The sequence below is a fragment of the Cyprinus carpio genome, chromosome B8 (assembly GCF_018340385.1).
Source record: "Cyprinus carpio isolate SPL01 chromosome B8, ASM1834038v1, whole genome shotgun sequence".
NCBI lineage: Eukaryota > Metazoa > Chordata > Actinopteri > Cypriniformes > Cyprinidae > Cyprinus > Cyprinus carpio.
The window spans coordinates 445,737-459,180 of NC_056604.1; positions in this window are offsets into that span (position 1 = coordinate 445,737).

Here is a 13,444-nt window from a genome sequence, read left to right on the forward strand (position 1 = left end):
CATGGACACTATAAATAAACGTTTCTCCATATCAAGGCTTATGAAGCTCCAAAATGTCAATAAAACTGCAATGATTTATTGAGAAGCAGCGCCACCTGCTGAAATCACACACATCTGTGCAAAACCTGAAGGAAGTGAAAGCATGAGAGGTGTGGTTTGCTGATGGTCAGGTGCTGCGTGGCCTGCTGGATCTGCTGGTGGAGCTCAGAGATGATCCTGTCGTCGTGTGTGTGTGCATGGGTGTGTGTGTGTGTGTGAGGTGTGTGTGTGTGTGTGTGTGTGTGTGTCTCCAGCAGACTCTGGTCTACACACACCTGTGCTGTTTTCCTCCTGCTGCTTCAGCCTGCGATGACAGTCAATCCATCCATCAATCCATCCATCAAGGCTTTCATTGAAGCTTTTTTTTTATAAAAGCTTTTACCTTTGTTGATAACAGCCGGTTTTTAAAAAGCGCATATCATTATAGTTTGTGAAGATGGTTGGGCGATGTTGTGTTCCCGAACTTTGCATTAAAAACCTCTCAAAAAGAACAAAGCGAACCGCTGTGAGACAATAAAACACTGGATCACGAGCTGCTCACGTGTAAAACAAAACAGTGGCCAACACGCTTGACTCCAGAAAACACACAGCACAGATATTCACTCTCAACAAAACCCACACAGCCTTAAGCGATATTAATGAGCCATATCCGAGTTCTTGTTTTTATTCTTTGGATAGTTCCATTGCAGCTCCTAGTTTAGTTCATTTAGCAAACATTCTTGATTTTCAATTCACGTAGTAAGTGAGCTGATCACGTAAGTGACTGAAAGCAGCAGAAGCTTGGATCAGAAAACAGCGGTTTTCACCTGTTCATCTGGAGCTCGTCGCTTCTCGCGTTCTTGACGGCTTTCATCGGCCAGGTAGCGTACCCCTCATGTGCTCCAGCTCCTGCTTCCTTCAGGCGCAGTCATTGGTGTTCTCCGCCATGCTTACACACACACACAGAGAGAGACACACACACAGAAACACAGACACACACACAGAGAGAGAGACACACACACACACACACACATACAGATACACACACACACACACACACACAGATACACACACACAGGGGAAAAAAAAAACACAAAAAAAAACCCCCAAAAAACCCCCCCCCAAGCCCCCAAAAATTTTTCAACACCCACAAAAACAAAAAAAACACCAATCCCGCCAATTGTCACCCCAACAAAAAACCAAAAATAACCCCCCCCCCACACCAAACCCAAACACCCACACCCCCAACAGACACCCACACCTGCTTTTTACTATCTCAATTCCAGCGCATAAAAAAATGTTTTGTTTTAGCATATTTATATATGAAATTGACACAAAATCATTTCTCACCACCTTTTTCCCATTTTTGTATTGGTTGACGATACGTAATTAGGGTGCCGTTTTGAATTCCAAACCAGATGTTAACGACCCCCAATTTAATCTCGTCATAGACATAAAGGCAAGAAAAAATCAACAAATGTAAGTTTTCAAGGGGCACAAAATCTACATCATCTGTTTCTTCGAGCCGGATTGTGAAGGGGGTTTGAAAATGGTGATCCAAGTTCTTCACGGTCTGTGCTTTTGTGATACGTATTCTGTTTGGGGGCGACGGGGTGTGTGGGGGTGGAATAAGAGACACACACACACACACACAGATACACACACACACACACACACACACACATCATCATCATCACAGATAGACACACACACACACACACACACACACACAACACACACACACTTCACACACACAGACAGACATACACACACAGACAGACACTCACACACACAGACACTCACACATACACAATAATAGAGATACACACATACACACACACATAGATAGACACACACTACACACACACACCTAATAATATCACACACACACAATAATAGACACACACACAGACAGACACACACACACACACACAGACAGCACACAATATCATCAATATCAGACACACACACAGACAGACATTAATAATAATAATAATAATAATAATACACACCTAATAGAGACACACACACACACACACACAGAGTGAGACACACACACACACACACAGCACACACACACAGACACACACACACACACACACACACAGACACACACAGACACACACACATACATTACACACACACACACACATCACACACATCGCAGACACACACACACACACACACGCACACACACAGGCGCTGGCCAGCTATCAACTACTCTGTGCACATTTAGAGAATAACTCATACACATACACTGATTATTTTTACAGGACGCTCCTCATCGCTGTTCTTTGTCTCCCTGTTTTAATGTAGTAGGCTAAACCTGAGTTTCCAGCAGCACACATCAATATGAGCGCCTGTGAAAAACTCAAACGAGCATGATTTTTATTGATGATGTGTTTGTGGTAAATCTCATTTCTTCTGCAGCTGTTTCCCTCAAGCATTACAACACAGTAAAAACATTCACCGCTCCAGCCAAAAGTGCAAGGACAAAACAAACTCACCTTAGATGTTGGCCTCCCTTTGACTTACTAAGCCAAACATTAGCTGAAGGCCAACACACACATCACACAATTATCCTGAATGATTTGATAAAGGGGTTTCCTTCACTATACCTGCGGCTCTAATCGTCTCCCAGTGTGTTGGCGTGAGCCGCCAGCTCTTAATAACGCTTTTGCTTGTGTGACCAGTTAATGACCCGATGCCTAGATACAACTCAAGAGCAGTTTTCTTGAGAGATTTGCCGACACCTGGATGGCTTCACATGAGGAAATTCACGCCAGAAAACCCCAAAACAGAGCTGACAGATCCATCACAGCACATCTTTAGTGAACATGATCTCAGTCAGCACTGGCACGCTCACTGACGATCAAAAGTGTAGGGTCAGTAAGATTTTTAGAATGATTTCTGAAGATCATGTATGACACAGGAAGACTGTAGTACATAGATGTCTGAAAATACAGCTGCACATCACAGAAATAAAATTACAGTTTAACAGAAGATTCACCACAGCAAAACAGCCAGTTTAATTTCTAATAATATTACACAACTTTTACTCCGTCATTTCAATCAAATAAATGCAGCCCTGCTGAGAAGAACAGACTTCTTTTAAAAAAAAAACATCTGATCCCAAACTTTTGAACAGCAGTGTATATTGTGTTTCTACTACTGTTACATGAGAAACACGAGATTATTTCAGTGATAAAACTAATCCACTTAAATTTCCTCCCATCGATCTTTCAACAAGCCAACTTGATATTCAGATGTTTAAATGTTGAACATAATACAAGCCTGATTTATAGCTCCCTAGTCATTAAAGTTATGGAGGCCTCTAGAGGCTCCAGTAAATCATCAGCTGTTTTCTTTATATATATATATATATCTGGCACTTAAAAGTAAAGAGAGAGGCGAACCAGTCTGCCGCCGCCAGCTGGTTTGTGCTCCTGTAACATTTATTAACAGGGCTGATAAGCTCCATGCGGCGCCTCTGTTTACACAGCCCTTCGGGTCCTGCTTGCAGGGTTCACTGGAGAAGCGGCCCGATGTTTCAGCGCTGCTCGGACAGCTCTCCGCTCCTCAGTGTTCCTACTCACGCCGGCTCTTTCCATGAGAATCTCACAATCCACGCTCTGCTTGAAACGCAGTAAACTGCTCCATTAGTCTTGAGCTGGATCTGACCGGCATGAACGCAGGGCCTGCCGCCTGATTGGATCCAGAACACAAACTCCAGACTAATTTTAGAGCCATTAAGATTTTTTACATTGCAACATTATTTTTATGGCACTGAAGACATTCTCATGATCAGATGCACAAGAATCTCAGTCTCATTATTTAAAGATACATTTAAATATAAAGTTTACTACAAATACTCAATTTTAATATATATATATATTTAAAATTATTTTTAGTGTTTGTAATATTATTTGAGAATTACAAATTCAAAAAATAAACATCTATTCATCTATCTAGCTATCTATCTATCTATCTAGCTTTCTACTATTCTATATATATATATATATATATATATATATATATATATCCCCCCTATATATATATATATATATATATATATATACATCACATACATACATACATATACAGATATAGTAACATTATATATATATATACACACACATACATACATACATACACAGATATATTTTTAAGTATTTTAGTATGAAGAAGAATCACAATTATAAATAAATAATTTTAATTTTCTTAAAATACATTTATAAACCAGTGTTGGGGGGAAAGTTACGTTCTTTAAAAGTAGAACTTCCATACAATCTAGCATTAACTTCCTAAAATGTAACTAATGCATTATGTTCTTTTTACGCTACTTTTTTATCTCTTGGGCTGGGTTTGCCTTTAATATAAAAAAGTTCTATTTTTGGCAAAATGTAAAAGCCCTTTCACACCAAAAGCCTCAGGCTGAAGGAAAAGTAAATTCACGTTTGTACAGCAAGACACAGAAGAAGAAAGTTCAACACTCTTCAGCAATAAAAAAAAGATGAAATGTTAGTTTATCTTGTGTAATTTTTGCTTATTAGTTTGGTTGAATCTGATCATCGGTCAAAGCAGCAAATTGGTTAATAAAATGGGATAAATAAAAGGATATATGCATTATATAACATATTTTATTATTGCAGCTTTGAGTCATATTCTGAGTTGCTTTCAACTGTTTTTATTAATTTTGAGGAAAACTAAATCTGTTTTTTTTTTTTTTTTTTACTCCTGATTTCTCTCAACATGAGGACAGGACAGCTTTAAATCAATAAATGGAAAAAAGTAACTTTTTGGTTCTTCCTTTTGTAACATTAGAAATGTCTTCATCATCATTTTAAATAATAGAAAGCATCCTTGCTAAATAGAATTATTTATTTCTATAATTAATCCCCTCCCCCAGCTTTTGATCACAGGCAAAAAATACATTTTAAAATGCATTCACATAGAAAGCAGTTATTTTAAACAGTAAAAATATTTCACACTCTTTCTGCTTTTGCTGTGTTTTGGATCAAATAAATGCAGGCTTGATGAGCAGAAGAGACTTTCTTTAAAAACAGTAAAAATCTTACTGTTCAAAAACTGTTGACTGGTACAGTAGTGTATGCATCTTTAGAGGGTTAGTTCATCAGAATCTTGTCTGAAGCGCTGACAGCTGTGATATACAGTGCTGTTCGTGTACAGATCCAGTGTGTGTTTAGCAGCACATCCATCAGCTCAAGCAGCTACCGCTGACACACTTCTCGAGTGTTAGACAGCGTCCAGTCCAACTAAAACCTTACAAGCGCTCTCCATCCGGCCGCTTCTCCCGCTGACACGAAAGCAGACGCCAGAGAAACCTGACACGCGATGTTTGGTGTTCACAAACGAGGAGAGAGCGTGCCAGAAAAAGAAGAAGAAGAAGAAAGAGGCAAGGGAGGACATTGTGCCTTGGATAAACCTGGTGGACAAATGTATATTTACGCCACGTTACTGGCAGCACGAGAGGGAAGACCATATATACGCCAGAAAGCGCTCTTCTCTTTTTCGCATGTCAGGAAACCCACTTTGCTTGATTTGTTAGCGCTGCGCCGGGCCAGATAAGGTTTAACCTTTGTTTTTCTGGGAAAAAACTGAGACGGTGCAGGCTGAAGTATTTCAGGTAGGTGTGCTGTCTGAAGACGAGGAGATGCTCTGTTTCTACAGGAGGAGCCGCAGACTACTATAACACGGCAGACGAATTCAATAGAAAACAGACGCAGGATCTATGAGGGAATATTCTAGATGTCTCAATGCATAGAGATGGCGACAATAAATGTCCACTCAATGATAAATATAAGATGAAATATATTTATATATATACACTACCACTCAGAAGTGTGGGATCAGTAAGACTTGTCTCTTCAAGGCTGCATTTATTTGATCAAAAATACAGAAAAAACAGTAATCTTGCAAAATGTTATTACAATATAAAACAATGGTTTCTATTTGAATATCCTTTAAAATATTATTTATTTCTGTGATGCAAAAAGCTGAATTTCCATTAACTGGTCTCCAAGTACTTTTTAATGCATTAAAAATAGTTTAAGGCCTGAATATCTCTGTCTCACAAATAGAATATGGAAATAATTTACTGTACATTATACACAAAAAAACGACTTTGTGCATCAATCTTGTTTTCCCAGTGCAAATGTCTAAAAGATTCTTAAATGACTTTGTGCATCAAAATGACATTAAGCAAAAGAGAAATTTATCAAATTTAAGCATGCTATATATATATATATATATATATATACATACATATATATATATATATATATATATTTTTTTTCTCTACAGAATTGGTTCAAAGCCAAAGTTGGAAACAGCTAATAAAAAAAAAAAAAATATAAAATAAATAAATAAATAATCAAAATTTTGTATGTCTGCAGATTGTATAATATCCATGGTACAGATTTCTAGTAATTGTGCAGTTAATTTTTGGAAAGTTTTGGAATATTTTTCCTCTCCCCAAATTTTGTCACTAGTACTGAAACACAGTAATATATAACTGTGAATATATATTTTTTTGCTATTTTGTTAAAAACGTTTTAAGAGGTATATCAATAACAATTACAATTTTAACAATATTTCCAAGTGTGATTTATGAGATTTGTTGTATTTTTAATCCAATCTTTCTTTGTAAAAGGCAAAAAAAGTCGATCATACTGATTTCAAAATTAAGGATTCATTAGTTTGAATATGCATTGAAACAAACACTATCATAACACCTTATTTGATAATTCAGTATATTTTGTTTTTTGACAAAACATCTCATGTTTTCGTTAGTGACAGTAATGCTTTGGTAGCGATCACATCACACTACAGAATTTTAACTTGCATACTAAAATATAAAAAAATTGCATAACTATACTACATGAACAAATATGAGGATTATGTGTAAAAAAAAAAAATCTAAAAGATATTTTTTTAAAACAACAATGGAATAAAATGCTAAAATTATTTCAATATCAATTTTATAAGTTTGAAATTTAGGTGTTAGGGTTCGAGACAGCCACCTCCCAATGAAAGTACCCAATAAATGAATGATTAAGAACTTAGAGAGAGAGAGAGAGAGAGAGATAACATTTAGCTAATTAGCATTACGCTAAAATGCTTTATGAAATTGATAGTTATCTTTTACTCAAATCCAGCGTTGAGTGTTTGTAATAACTTACGATTGCGATCAAATGTGGATTTTGGTCAAATAATGTTGCTGAAATAAGTTTTTTGTAGTTTTTTATACTTAGCTAATCAAATAAATTACATTTAAATTACATTTTATTAATCAAAATCATGAAACTTATACAATTTCACATCAGTTCATTAAAAGTTTTATAAGAAATGTTTTCTTACACCATATGTTTTATTGTGTTGTAGCATGTCTAATTATTTGAATGCATAAAAACAACTTAATTTATTCAGTTTTTCTTAAATGCAAACGATTGCACAAATTATGGTTTATCTGTGTTTTCTTCAAGCCTCTTGGTACTATTTTGTATAAGGAATGTATATTTATAATGTATGCTAACGCCTTAAATCGCTGTATATAAAGTAATCTATCACTTGTGGTATTAACCATCATCTGGTCACAAAAAGAAGTATTCTCACGCTTGATATATTATCATTAAATTATCAATACTTGGAAGTTTTATTCGATAACTCCTCATTCAATGTCACCTCCTCCTTCCGTGATGTCAACACACAGAAAAGTATCATCTGACTGACAACAGACCCCACCGTTATTTCACGGGGGACAGTTACTAATTCTTAATCGTGGTGGAGCAATGCTTTAGCTGGTATTATCACAAACGATCAGATATCGCATCATCTCTTCTCAGCACTGCCATTTCACAAGGATTATTCGCTGGATTCACTCTTCACGGTCGGGTGGATTAGTGTGTATTGTCATCAGCGGGGGGGGGGGGGGGGGGGGGGAGGGGGGGGGGGGGGGGGGGGGGGAGGGGGGGGGGGTGGGGGGGGTCCTGGGGGGGGGGGGGGGGGTGAACTCGTGACCCCACGGTGGGCCGTTATATAGGGCCAGAGATTCCCATCGGTCACAGTCCGTGTTTGCCTATGTGTCTACTTACCTGCTGTCCGCTGATGACCATAGATCCTCGGCTGCCCTGACCTCTGACCTCTCCGCTGCACCATGGTGATCGCAGTCCCACGCAGACACCGGCTGATGTTTGTAGATCCCGCATGTGAACTCGTCGCCGGAGCAGAGCTCTCGCTGACCATCTGCGGCGAATGCGCAGACAAGGCCTGGAACACATCCTGAGCATCAGAGCTCCGTCCTCACCCCAATGCTTCTCCGATCAGAAGCCTGCTCCTCCTGAAGACTAACTCCATCTACACATAACAAAAAAAGACATCAGGCAGGTACTGTAGAAGCATAGACGTCAGTACAGACATCAAAGACGAGAGGAAACTTATTTTCATGAATTTCATCAGTTGTGCCGGTCACAATGCCACAGGGAAGCAAAATTCAATTACGCTTTTTACTAGAAATCATAAAGCTTGTTTCCTAAACTGGTTCAACTGTGAACCGGTAGCGACTGTAAATGAAATGTCCCGGGTATCAAGTTTGATCACAGTTTTTCCACCCTAGAGATTAATGGTCGCGCGTCAATGTTAATTTCAAGGAACATTTTTAAACCGTATAGGATTTTTACAGGGTAATGCAGCTCCTGGTTCGGAGTCAACGACTGGTATGCTTTGTCTTATCTTATGCTGTTGGCCAGGAACTGCCTTTGCATGGTGACATTTCGAGTTCTCAGAGCGCCATACGTGACAAAACCTTTAATCTACATTCTTTTTTTTTTGCCACAAAAATGAATTTATTTGTATTTGATCTATTCTCCAAACTATTTATATCATCCAATTATGGCTGTTATTCTTCCACTCAGAATGAAAAAAAAAAAAACAAACAGTCCCAATTCTCTTTTCTGCTAAAAACCTGATCCTACTGTTGACCTCACATTATGCAACATATACTTCCATGTATTGTGCTCCCTGCGTAATGCGGTTTGCACACATTCTCAACAATGATCTTTTAGTGCCACAAAAGGAGATAAGGACAGAAACCTTATTTTTTTTTTTTTTTTTATTGGTATACTGTTCCCGCCTTAGATAAATCCATTTGCTACTTGTTAACAGCACTTTCAGCATTGTGTTTGTGTTAATACTGAACTACTGATCATTTATTTCCTATGTATGTAAGACGCCTTATGGCTTTGAAATTTCGATTTTACCCAAAGTTTCCTCATCTTGGAACCTCGTCTCTAAAAACATTTTTATTTTTTTTTTTTGTTTTTATGTTTGGATCTATAACACCCTTTTTCTTTGAAATGAAATATTTGAAAGTAACCCTAGCTTTTGTGCTGTGCATTTGTATTTCACGGCTGTCTTCATCTTCTTATACCAAAGCATCACAAATATACAAGACAAGCATATCCTTCTTTGTCATAGAAATTAATACTTACAAAAAAGCCCTAGCCCTTTAATTTTCTTTTTTTTAAAAAATGAATTTATTTGTATTTGATCTTTGCCTCTATTTATTTAATTTCTTTCTTCTTTCTGCTTCCTGATTCTACGTTCTGAATGCAACACGATACCTGTGTCCCTGCAGGCACAGAAGCTCATCCAGTAGCACAGGTAATTGTAGCAATAGACAACAATTACTGGTATGGGTCCCAATTATACATTTTCTTCTTTTATGCCAACCAATCATATGATTTAATTAAGATCGTTCCATGAAGATGATGTATAAATCTCAATTTCATAAAAATTGCGAAGACCCTTATGACTGGTATTCTGTTGCACTCCAGATTTTTCCTGTCACATTGTTAGCTTTCGGTATAACATCTCTTCATGTAGACTGGTTTGTACATTGCCAGGTACGTGGTACATGAATATTTAATAATATTAATAATAAAAATATTTCAGCACTGTGTTGTTTTAAGGTCGCCATCTAGAAGGTGAGTTCTGTGTGCTACAGGTACAATGCTCTGCTGGGGATTGAACAGAATATGATCCATCCCCTAATACATACAGTACTGGTGTTTGCTCAGCGCAGGCCTTCATGAGCATCCTTCACTGCAGCATTTGGATTCAGATTTGTAAATCTGCACGAACCCGTCTGCTTTCATGATGTGTCTCTGGTGCTGCTGGCTGGACGGATCGAGGACACATGTTTTCTCAGAGCTGAGGAGCGAGACAGAAGCCAGCAGAACATCTCCAGAGCTCGGCTCTCTGTGCCACATCTGCACCACCAGAGGAACCCTGAACAGCACACAATCACATTTAAAATAGTTTTTTTTGTTGAGTATCATTTGATGCATCAGGCATCAGGCTTTTATCAGGCTCTCATACAATGAGAATACTGAGGAAAAAAACAGCTTAATTTTATTCAGAGACTCAAACTGAGCAAAAATATGAATTTGCTGCAGATGCTGGTATTCCTATAATGAAATTCTGATGCTTGTGATGTAAATCAATCAATTTATTTATTTATTTTTTATAGTGGTTTACTGGACAAGTTGCTCTTTCTTTAAATACATTCCATTATAATTAAAATTTTCTTAGTAATAAAATCTACCTCAGCTTATCCTTTAAACTATAGGGAGCCCTTTTTCATTATAAGGCTACTATTTAGTTTTAAATATAATAATCAATACTCAACTTAAAAAAAAAAAAAAAAAAAAATTGTATGCAAATATGTAAATTCCACATAATGCAGTTTTAAATTAAATTATAAATTATACAATTTATATTTGTTAAAATATATTCAATTACACAGTGGCTGTCATAACATGTTTCATAACAGATTAATTTAAACATACATTAAATAATTAAGACTAACAGGTAAAGTAAAATATGAGTATCTAGTGTAATATTTCAGAAAAATGCTCTCCTCTAAACTTCATTTCTCTAGTGAACTAACGCTAATAAGCTGTAGACACTGATGGCTTGCTTGAAGTAATGATGAATGAATGATGATGCAATTTACATAATTAAAATAGCTGAATATTTAATTTTATATATATATAGAATGATTGAGCAATTGAAATGTTCATTCATGTTTATTCACGTTAAATAAGTAGTAAGATTCAATGCTTCAAGATGTGTTACAGGCCTTTTTTTTAAGAAAACAAGCCAGAAAATGAATAGAGCGTGCGAGTGTTAGAGGGTCAAGTTAACAAATAGATAAATAAATTAGAATAGAGAGTGCGACGTGTTGAGGGTCAAGTTAACCCCATAGATAAAATAGAATTAGAATATAGAGTGCAAGCGTTAGAAGGGTCAAGTTAACAAATAGATAAAATAGAATTAGAATATAGAGTGCGAGTGTTAGCGGGGTCAAGTCAACAAATAGATTAAATAAGAATTAAGAATATAAGAGTAATTGCGAGTGTTAGAGGGTCAAGTCTACAAATAGATAAAAATAGAATTAGAATAGCAGAGTGCAAGCGTTAGATGGGGTCAAGTTAACAATCTAATAAACTAGAATTAGAATATAGAGTGCGCGTGTTAGAGGGTCAAGTCAACCAATAGATAAAATAGAATTAGAAATAGAGAGTGCGAGTGTTCGAGGGTCAGTTAACAAATAGATAACTAGAATTCGATAGTAGAGAGTGCGCGTGTTAGAGGGTCCAGTCTACAAATAGTATAAAATAGGAGTTAGAATATAGAGTGCGAGTGTTAGGATCGCGGGTCCACAGTCAACAAATAGATGAAATAGAATTAGAATAAAGAGTGCGAGTGTTAGAGGGTCAAGTCTACAATATGATAAAATAGAATTAGAATAGAGAGTGCGAGTGTTAGAGGGTCAAGTCTAAACAATAGATAAAATAGAGTTAGAATATAGAGTGCAAATGTTAGAGGGTCAAGTCTACAAATAGATAAAATAGAATTAGAATAGAGAGTGCGAGTGTTGAGGGTCAAGGTCTACAAATAGATAAATAGAATTAGAATAGAGAGTGCGAGTGTTAGAGGGTCAAGTCTACAAATAGATAAAATAGAATAAGAATAGAGAGTGCGAGTGTTAGAGGGTCAAGTCTACAAATAGATAAAATAGAGTTAGAATATAGAGTGCAAATGTTAGAGGGTAAAGTCTACAAATAGATAAAATAGAATTAGAATAGAGAGTGTGAGTGTTAGAGGGTCAAGTCAACAGTGGAGATCAATAGAGTTCAGAATAGAGGGTGCAAGTGTTAGAGGGTCAAGTCAAACAAATAGATAAAATAGAAATAGAATAGGAGAGTGCAAGTGTTAGAGGGTCAAGTAAAAAGATTTGACAGCAAAAGACACGTGAAGCAAGCAGCTGAAAGTAGACATTTGTACAATTTGACTAAAAGCTGGATAAAAACTCTAAACTATCGATCAGACAACAGAAGACATGGAGTAGATTGAGTGCAAGATCATTTAGACCCTTCACATATCAAATATGATCCAGTGGGATTTATAGGTTAATAGGTCTGATCTCACCTGAGGAAAGTGTCCTGAAGCTGATTGGGTAAAGCAGCGAAATCAAAGGCACAGTATGACTGCGGCAGAAACACCTCTGTGTTCTTCATCAGCTCCACTGCTGGACTGGTCGTGATGGGAGAGAACTGGTGAGCGTATCTGTGACTGAAGGAAAAAGCACGTTATGATACGAGCAGGAACATGTTAGAGGGGGGCGACATGCAGATATGGCACAACAGCTGACGGGGGAACGAAGGCATGCTCCACACGGAATTTAAAGATATTTGTCCCACACGCTCATTTATAGTTACTTTAAGGTTTTTTAAAATATATATGTCCAAAAAGAGTTTTTCAACATTAAAATATGAATGTAGTGATGTATAACATAAAATATATATATATTTTTTTTTTTACATATTGTTGCAACATTTTACAAAAATGTAAGATTGGAATATATTTGGTCAAAAATCCTGTGTTATAAAAGATAAAGTGTTTTGCAGGCTGGTTAAGACAGTATGGCTGATTAGATGGCAACGCTGAGCTAAAATTTCCAAATCTCAGACCTCAAATACATAAAATATTACCCTAAAATTTTTTTTACATTTTGGTAAATGTATGATTTGTAATGTTTGATATCATTTTTTGCTCAGAAAAAAAAAAAGATTAAACAAGACACATTCTAATATATGATTTTTTTAAAGCTTTATTAAACTTTTATTGATGCTTGAAAACCCATTTTCATCTTTGACCCATGTATTAAAATTGATTTATGTACTAAAATATAAATACATATAAATATGAGATAGATCAGTATTGGATTTTGCTAATAATAATATGTTTAAAGAAAGGCAATAAATAGATTATTGTGCCAATGCTAGTAAAATTAATATATGAAATGTGTTAAATAACGTTCTTAGTCTTGCGTTCCTGTGCC